The sequence below is a fragment of the Pinus tabuliformis genome, chromosome 1_2 (genome assembly GCF_031772625.1).
Source record: "Pinus tabuliformis cultivar Carrire ecotype Pingquan chromosome 1_2, CPIR1, whole genome shotgun sequence".
In the NCBI taxonomy this organism is placed as follows: Eukaryota; Viridiplantae; Streptophyta; class Pinopsida; order Pinales; family Pinaceae; genus Pinus; species Pinus tabuliformis.
Window position 1 is genome coordinate 895,837,427 of NC_142298.1, and position 9,867 is coordinate 895,847,293.

Below are 9,867 nucleotides of genomic sequence, written 5' to 3' on the forward strand. Positions count from 1 at the left end.
TTCCCCCAAGTACTTGTAAAAGAAGAATGTAGCTTCCAGTAGTAGGAGCAGCAGTATCCAACCAACCAATGAAATCTATGTAGAGCTCTAACCTAGTTCTGAACCTTGAGAAAATCACTACAGATTCATACTGCATGTTTCACCACGAACCCCATTCAGAAAGAACGTGCCCAGAATGGAACCATGGAATGAGTAGTCTGGCTACACATTTGTCCAACACAATCATGGTTGATGAGTAGGCTAAGCTTAACAATGAATAAGAAGAATTTGCTACACTTGGTGAAGCTCCAATCATTAGGGATGTAGTAAACATATATATGTATGCTCTTGTAGCCTCGAAGAACACCACCGATAAGGAGCCTCCGAGTGATAGTTCATCCCCAAAGCAAAATAACTTATATAACTTGAGAATTGAAGGGACCACAAGTGTGATTGAGATATCAAAGAAGAAAATAGCATAAGATATGTTAAGGAAAGTGGATTCTCTAGTCGAATCAACATAGAACACTCAGAGAAACTTTGGGAAGAGAGCTTCAACGAAAATTCTTTCTACAAGAAGCCAAGATATAATCATCCCACTGGAAACAATGAATCAATTTCCACCCCTGAACACCTCGGTGAGTCTTCCCGCAATAGACTATCATATTATAGAATACATGAAGAAGACTCGTGCAAATATCTCTTTGTTTGAATTTTCAAAAATCACGAGTTAGCAGGACATTCTTCTGCAAGAACTTGGGGAAACCTCTACTAGTCAATCCACCTCTTCAAACAAAGGATCTTGTAAGTCTTATGATGATCTCACATTTGTGCTTAATGTGCTCCACATGGAGGAGGTGAACTCTCTCTGCCCACCATTCTTGTTATCATTTGAAATCTTTAACTTTAGTGTTCACAAATTCTTGGTTGATTATGGTCATTGATCAATGCCATGCCACTCTCCATTGCCAAGAAGATCAATGCTCAATAGAGTAATACAAGTACATAGCTCATCCAACTAGACAGAACTTGTGTGCTATCAATTGGTGAACTTAGGGATGTCATCATCCGTCTAACATCTGATAAGCGAGTTCATCAAGGCATCAATATTGCAATTGTGGACAACTCGGAAGCATATGAGGCATTACTCAGCAGAGACTGGTCATTTAAGTTGTAAGGATACTTTGCCACCGACTAGTCACACTTATGGCTTCCATATAACGGTATGAACAACCATATCCGAGTGTTGTCAAAAAGATACATGAAACACAACATGACTCTCTTGAATGGAAAAAACAAGTCTTTGAATTTCGCAGAACTTATGTTCGACAAACTCTTTTTAGAGATATATTTGGGGTGATATCTTGTAGATTCATTCCCTATCCCACCAAACACAGAGTTGGCCCTCCTTCCATGCCCAACTTGTGAAAATGAAACTTGTATAGTAAGTAGTAGTAGCAGTAGTACTAGTGCGGAAAGTGGTCCCTGTACAGATGATATGTGGACCATGTACTTTGACATATCCAAAGCGCAGGAGGGCTCTAGAGACAGTTATCTTTTGATAGAGTTGCTATAGAGGAAACATCTACTCTCTAGTCACTTGGAGTTCAAGTTCACATACAACACCGTAGAGTATGAAGCACTCATCTTGGGCTCACAAAAAACCATTAACCTCAAGGTTGTTATTCTGAAAATGGTAGGAGACTATGAAATTGTGGTGTGTCAGGTACGTAGCACTATACATTGTGTGTCACCATATCTTAAGAGTTACCAACAAGAGGTATGGAAACTCATTTGTCATTTCCAAGCTTTAAATATTATTTTAGTGCCAAGAATGCATAATGAAACTGTGGATACCTTGGAAAATGTAGCTGCTAGGATTTTATTGTTAAGGGACAATCCTTTTATTGAGATTTTGTATAAACCATCTGTCCTAGACAACATCACTAACTTATGCATTTTTTATGATGATCAACAAATATTATAGTTCATGGGCAACACTGACGTCTCTAAGGACGCAGTGACAGACGGGGATGAGCACAAGCAGACTTCGTAGGAATTAACTAGTAGAAGCAAAGGCAACCTCATTCCTAAGGGTGTGGTATCACTTGACAAGTTGTGTGACCTGCAGAACCATTTTCAGGGACTTATGAATGCTAAGACCCACAACTCTACATTGTCGCATGAACATATCAATATGGGAATAGAATAAGATATGAAGTATGTGAATCTCGATATTTCTTGTACACCACAAGAGTGGCAAGATTTTATCTATCTCTTCAAGAAGTACTGTGACATATTTGTGTGGATGTACGATGATCTTAAGATATATGCCACGTGAATTATCTAACACGTTATACCGATCAGAGAACGGGCCAGGCCTTTTTAGTAGAAACTGAGGAAACTTGATCCAACACTTGAGCCCCTTATACAAAAAGAATTGACCAAGTTGTTGGATGCTCAGATCATCTATAAAGTGTGACATTCAACATGGGTGTCCAACTTAGTCCCTGTTAGGAAGAATTTCAGTGAGATCATCCTGTGTGTAGATTTACGTAACCTCAATCGCACCTCAGACAAGGACAACTACCCAGTGCCATCCATGTAGCATATGTTGCAAACAATATCTCGAGTAGAGATGTTTTCTTTGCTTAACAAATTTTCAGGTTATAATCACGTTTTGGTAGGAGAGCCTGACAGACTCAAAACTATATTCCATACCAAGTGGGGTGCATTCACATTTCGTACAATGTCATTTGGGTTCATTAACGCAGGTGCAACATTTTGTCGTGCAATGGACATCACTTTTTGTGGGCTTATCAGACATAGAGTAGTGGTTTACCTTGATGATGTAACAATTTTCTCGAGACAGTGGTTAAACTATCTACGCCATTTCAATAAATTTTTTGAGTGATGCCAGAAATACAAGATATACTTGAATCCCTAGAAGAGAATATTTGCAGTGTCCGAGGGTAACCTTCTTTGACACATTATTACTAAAAGTGGGATCAAGGTAGGTCTAGATAGAGTTTGTTGGGTTGTGTTATATTCTTTCCATGACTAGCCCACGTAGTTAACCAGGGGTTAGAGGAGGGGAGGTCACAGGGGGTCTGAGGGGTACCCATAACCCCACTTTATGGGGTCCGAGGGTTTTGGACCCTATGTTAGGTTGGGCAGACCCACCTATGGTTTTGTGCATGATTTCTGCACATGTTTTTTTCGATGCGGTGGTTTTCGGTCCATGGTATTGGATGCTTCGGCATGTATAACTATGTATTATAACATTGAAAGGAATATAATGAAAAATAAAGCTGGTAGTCTCGGTTTTGGGATCTAGGGGAAAATATCTATGTATATGTGTTTTATGTGTTATTCTCTTGCATTTTTTATTTTCTGTGTTTTAGAATTCGTATGCAGGTAATTTCTGTATGGGGTTAAAACCTACATTTGGTATCAGAGCTATTTTGGCTTCAAGGGGATGCCTTTTTTGCTGAGGGGATTTTCTCAGGCTTGTGGTATACCCTATTCAGTAGGAGATCTGCGAGATCGATTCTGGTGGTGAAAGAAGATGACTAGTAGTGGAAAGTTAGAGATCGAGAAATTTAATGGTCAGAGTTTTGAGTTGTGGAAACTCAAGATGGAGGATCTGTTGGTGGATAAAGATTAGTAGATCGCAGTAGATCCGGCTACTAAACCAACGAGAGTGTCCAATGAAGAATGGAAGAAGTTGGATCAGAAGGCAAAGAGAACAATACGATTTTGTGTCTCAGATTCAGTATTACTGAATGTATCAAGGGAAGCTATGACAAAGGCTTTGTGGGACAAGTTAGGGATTTTGTACCAATATAAGTCTCTGGTGAATAAAATGTTCCTGCAGAAAAAGCTGTATAACCTGAGGATGAAAGATGGAGACTCGGTGATAGAGCATCTGAACACATTTAATACTATGGTAAGTTAGTTAGCATCTGTTGATATTAAAATTTCAGATGAAGATAAGTGCATTAGTTTGTTGTGTTCTCTACCAGATTCGTGGGATAGTCTAGTTATTGCAATAGGTAGCAATGCAACTGCCTTGCAGTTTGATGAAAGAGACTCAACCTTACTGATGGAGGAAATGAGACAAAAAAATATGGAGAGCCAGAATGGTGATGCCTTGTCTGTAAGAGAACGGTCCCAGAATAGAACTAAAAATAAGTCATTGAGGGGGAGATCTAAATCTAGAGGGAGATCCAAATCTCCAGAAAAACCTGTAAAGGTGGTGTGCTAGAAATGCGGAAAGGAAGGGCATTACAAAATGAACCATAAATATAAAGCTCCTGAAAAAGGAAAGGGATCTGATGATGCTCCTTCTGCAGAGGCGAAAACCACCTCAGAAGAAGGTGGGGATGTGTACTTGGCTTCTTCAAGTACACATGTAGATCATGAGGCATGGTTGATTGACTCAGGTGCATCCTTTCACTTCACTCCCCATAGAGAATGGTTCTGTGAGTATGAGAAATATGATGGTGGTGATGTCTTCTTGGGGGATGACAGGAAGGCTAGAATCATTGGTTGCAGAAAAGTAAAATTGAAGTTGCAAGGTGGAAAGATTAGAACACTTCTGGGTGTTCTGCATATTCCTGTATTGGCCAGAAATCTGATTTCTGTAAGCAAGTTGGATGATGCAGGTGTAAAAACAGTGTTCGAGAAGGATACCTGCAAAATGGTTCGGGGAGCACTGGTATTGATGCGAGGAGTTTGGATTGGAACTCTGTACAAGCTGCAAGGTAGCACTGTTGTTGATGGGTGCAATAGTTATGTGAATCCTGAAAGTGGAGTAGAAAATTTAGTGCTCTCTAGAGAGAAGACCATGTTGTGGCATCAAAGGCTTGGACATATTGGAGAGAAAGGCCTTCGAATGCTTCATGGTAAAGGTATGGTAGAAGGTATGAGTAATAGCTCTCTGGATTTTGATTTCGGTGAAAATTGTGTATATGGGAAGCAGAATCGGGTGAGTTTCCCCTCTAGTGGTAAGAGAGCAAAACATATATTAGAGCTTCTGCACAATGATGCGTTTGGAACCATGAAGGTTCCATCACTGGGTAAGTCTATGTACTATTTATCATTTATAGATGGCTTCTCAAGGAATACATGGATATATTTCCTTAAGAATAAATTTGAAGTCTTTGACAAGTCTAAAGAATTTAAGGCTCTCGTGGAAAATCAAACAGAGAAGAAGATAAGGGTGTTAAGGACAGATAATGGTGGAGAGTTTTGTAGCAAGGAATTTGAAGAATTTTGTAAGAAGTGTGGTATATCATTGCAGAAGACTACTCCATGTACACCTCAGCGTAATGGAGTTGCAAAAAGAATGAACAAGAAGTTGATGGAAAGGACAAGAAGCATGCTCAGTGGTTATGGGTTAGGACAGGAATTCTGGGCAGAGGTGGTGGATACTACATGTTACTTGGTCAACAGGTCACCTTCATTAGCGTTAGAGGATAAGACTCCACAAGAGGTATGGACTGGCAAGAAACCCTCTCTTTCACATCTAAGGGTATTTGACTGTGATGCATATGTACATGTTCCAAAGGAGAAATGAACCAAGTTGGATAGTAAATCTAAAAAGTGCATCATTATTAGGTATAAGGATGGTTTAAAGGGTTATAAGCTTTGGAACCCAGTAACAAGGAAGGTTGTGTACAACCAAGATGTGGTGTTCAGAGAGGTGAAAGATGTTATTAAACATGAAGTCCAACCAAAGGAACCTGAGAAGATAGAGTTTGAGCTAAAGGAGGAAGAATCAGACTCTACAGCAGAGGAGGAATCAGAAGCTGAAGAGCCACAAACTCCAGCTCTGAGAAGATTAGTTCGAGAAAGAAGGTAGCCAGTAATGTATAGTCTATCTACTTTCTATTAAAATTTTGTTTTGTCTATTACTGATGATGATCCCAGAGCTGTGAAGGAAGCAATGGATTCAGAGGATGGAAAACTCTTGAAAGAGGCCATGGTTGATGAAATGGCATCTTTGCACAAAAATGAGGCTTGGGATTTGGTGGAGTTTTCGGCTGGAAGGAAACCCATTGGTAGCAAATGGGTGTTCAAAAAGAAGACAAATACAGAAGGAAAAGTGGAGAAATATAAAGCTTCGTTGGTAGCGAAAGGTTATTCCTAGGTACCGGGAATTGATTTTGGTGATATTTGTTCTCTTGTTGCCAAGGTAACTTCTATTAGATTACTTTTATCTGTTGCTGCTGCTTTTGATTTTGAGGTAGAACATATGGATGTGAAGACAACATTTCCTCACGGGTGTTAGCGCTCAAATCTGCCTCAGGCTGAGGAAGGAAAAACTTGAGGCAACATCAAACCAAGCTTAGCCTCGTAGCTAGCCCTACGAGGACAGGAGAGGGCTCTCTCCAGTCAATCTCGATAAAATGAGCAATAGGGTGCGAGATGACTCTAGAATGGGAACTGATTTTAGGCTAGTAAATAGATAAGAAAAGGGTTTTTAATAAATGATTGGGTTTTCTGGGTTGCATGGGGCAAAGACAGCAAGAGCAGAGATTTAATCAAAGGCACAGATTATTCCATAAGGCAAGGTAGGAGTGAAGTTTAGCAATTAACTTTGAAATAATATGGGATGAAAAGACTATTTAAAGAGCTGAAAAGGGCATTAATCAATGAGTCCTTTACAGACAGAAGACAATTACACAAATACTGAAACGCTCTTTCGAGGCAGAGCAAATAAATTGGGTTCTACCTCCCACACTGTAAAGCATTCAGCTGGAAATGATAATGAATGAAACTATGAAACATTACAAAGACATATGAAACAAAAGAAAAACATATGCTAAACTTTCACACCACAAGAATCTTACAAATCAGAGCTGCGCCATTTAATTATTTTCTCTGTTAGTTAACTGTACAATAAAACTCTGTATTTCTCCTCCCACAGCTCTCTGAACCCCCTCTACAAGTGATTTTTCAATACAATAAATAGACTCAACACTGAAAAAACCCATCAACCAAAATAAGGGATGGTTTTATCATCATTAAACAAACAAAACTAAAAAGCCAATCAGCGTGTCTGAAGATAGAATAGCGCTCCATTTTATACTCGAATCTGTTGATAACTGATGAAGAGGTGGCATTTATAGGTGTCAATCCCATTACTGAAGATAAACATAGGCAATCGAATCTTGTTCTCTGCTGTGGCAAGTATTCTTCATTTTATTTTAGGCGTATTTTGACTTGGCATTTTTCATTTGCTATTTTAAATAAAAACCAATTTTTAATAAAACTAACTCTTTTACTTTTTATCTCCTTCTTTTTCACAATGCTCATGTGTAACTTCTTCAATAGCAGCTGAAAGTTTGAAAGTTGATCTTCTCTTTCTTGGCCAGCTCTTTCATGAGAAGCCAAGGTGTCAATATGGGTTGTGCAGTTGTTGAAGATACAAAAAGAAGTTGTTGCGTCTTTCGTATTATGTTACACATGCTTATCCTCTGACACAGCATTCTCAAGATCAGATTGAAACAATTTCAAATCGGATTGCAGGCTACTAATTTGCTGAACAATGCTAGGTGCTGACATGTACATAAGTGATGCTCCTTGCCGATGTGATAATATGGCTTGTACAACTGAAACAATGCATAAAAATATTCCATGACATGTGTAGAAAATATGGCTTATATTGTGTAATTTTGGTTTGCAGTCAAAATCACTCCAGCAATGAGGAGGCTGATACCCTGTCCAAATAATGCACCAGTATCATTGGGAATGTGTTGCTTCTGTAGGAAATAAGCATGCAAGTCTTTCCCACAGCACCATCCCCACAGTCACACACTTAATAAATCTGGCAGTACTCATGGTTGCTCTGACTCTTCACAAAAACTAATTATATTTGCTGGAACATTTCCGGTCTTGAATCAAGGACAAGAAAGTGTTAGTTTCCACACATTTTAGACGAAAAACTGAACTTGTCTGACACCGGAGCTGAACCTGTAATAACTATGGTTGAACGTTCTACAGGTGCTTGTTCATTGACCAAGTAGAGAAAACCATCCATATGCACACAAGTTCAAGGAGACGCAGAAGTCTGATGAGTTTGCAAGTGTGAATACAGAAGCAAATATTTTCAAGAATTTTGGAATAGAATCCTATGAAAATCCATTTTTCCCATAATTCAAGTCACTTTCTGCACTGTAATGGCATGTATTCCTCACTCCATATGACAATATGTGACAACAAGCCTTCTTCTAAATTCTAATCACCTGTAGCAAGTTATTCACTTCTTTTAATTTATTGAAGAGAAGATTTTGTAATAGATGGATCAATTCATTGTCTCCCTCAAAAATTTGTGTAGTGAATTGAACTTTCAGTCACCACAATTTCTTCAGCCATGCGTGGGTATTAGATTGGGTATACGTATATTCATGCTTCTGAGGTGAGAAATGATTGCTTTGAAGCATCCTTCCCCTTGGTATCATTTAAACATGTTTCTAATAAAATGTCAAGTGATCGAATCACTCTATTAGAAATAAAGCCATGTTTTTCTTTCTTAAAAGGCCTATGCCCTGTTGACTATATGCGTAGCACTCTTACCCAACGCGTAGCGCACTCCATATGCGTAGCGCACTTGTAGATTTCACACAAGCTGGGGAGGCTATATGCGAGCGCGCTCTATATGAGTAGCGTGCCTCCTCTGCGCGTAGTGCACATGCAAGCATTTCTAAAATTTCCCACTCACTCAATGAAATTCTACTGCTCAACAATAATCTGTCTGGGGTTTGCCATCTGGGATTGCGTAGCTAGGAAAGCTGACAGTATTTGATGTGAGCTTCAATGAACTTATTGGAATTCTGCCACGTAGGATGCACCAAATGGTAAAACTGGAACAGCTCAATGTTCCAAACAATCTGTTCTCAGGTCAAATTCCTGTAGGGATTTGTATTCTGCCCACCTTGATGAATTTCGTTTTCGATTAGAACTTCTATCCTTATCCTCGGTTTGCATCACCATGAATTTGAACGCAAACAAAGCCCTACAGAACCACTACGTTATTTCCTTTTGGTATTTCTCTACAAGCCAATCTATTTGCTGTTGAACTCCTTGAAACTTTTCCAACAGTCTTTCAAACTCTTTTGTGCTCATCAAATAATCCAGAGTTTGTGGCTTATTCTCCCAACTTTGCTTTTGGTATTGTGTTTCTGATCAACTGACTGATGGATTTCTGTTTGTCTCACAGGGTATAGAGCTGCTGAAGCTGAAACAAGGCTACCATTGAGGAGCTGTAGAGCTTTGGAACACTTTGATAAATTACATATTCTAAAAAAAAAAAACACATTTGATGATTTCTTCTTCAAAACAGGGTTTTGAAGACGAATCAATCTCGCATTGATAACCATCTTGAGATAGAAACTCACTGAACCTTATTCTAGCCTGTAGGAATCATTTGACAAGTTTGAAGACCAACTATAAAACCTTGACTCTGAAATGACTCTTTTCTGGACCACAGTAACATCAATGAATGACGAGAAATGAACCTTGGAGAATTTGATTCTGACAAGGGATTGACAGGACCGAGTCTAACAACAGGGATCTCAAAGAGGAAATCTACATGAAGTAACCTGAAGGCTTTGTGGTGAAGGGTAAGAAAGAACTGGTATGCAAGTTAAAGAAGTCTTTGTATGGGTTAAAACATCACCAAGGATGTGGTATCAAAAATTTTATACATTTATACGGCGACTTGGCTCCACTAGAAGCAAAGCAGATCACTGTGTGTATTTTAAATTAATTGGTGACCGTGTTATTTATCTGGTCTTGTATGTGAATGATATGTTGCTGGTTGGAAATGACAAAGAAATTATCCTGGATTTGAAAACCTAATTGTCCTCAAAATTCGACATG

The 9,867-nt window shown here is 39.0% G+C and overlaps 1 pseudogene; it reads left to right on the forward strand.

Annotated features, from left to right (window-relative positions):
* The window catches only part of LOC149208836 (fasciclin-like arabinogalactan protein 17), a 77,804-nt pseudogene extending 68,560 nt beyond the window's left edge, over positions 1-9,244 (forward strand).
* The last annotated feature ends 623 nt before the right edge of the window (positions 9,245-9,867 follow it).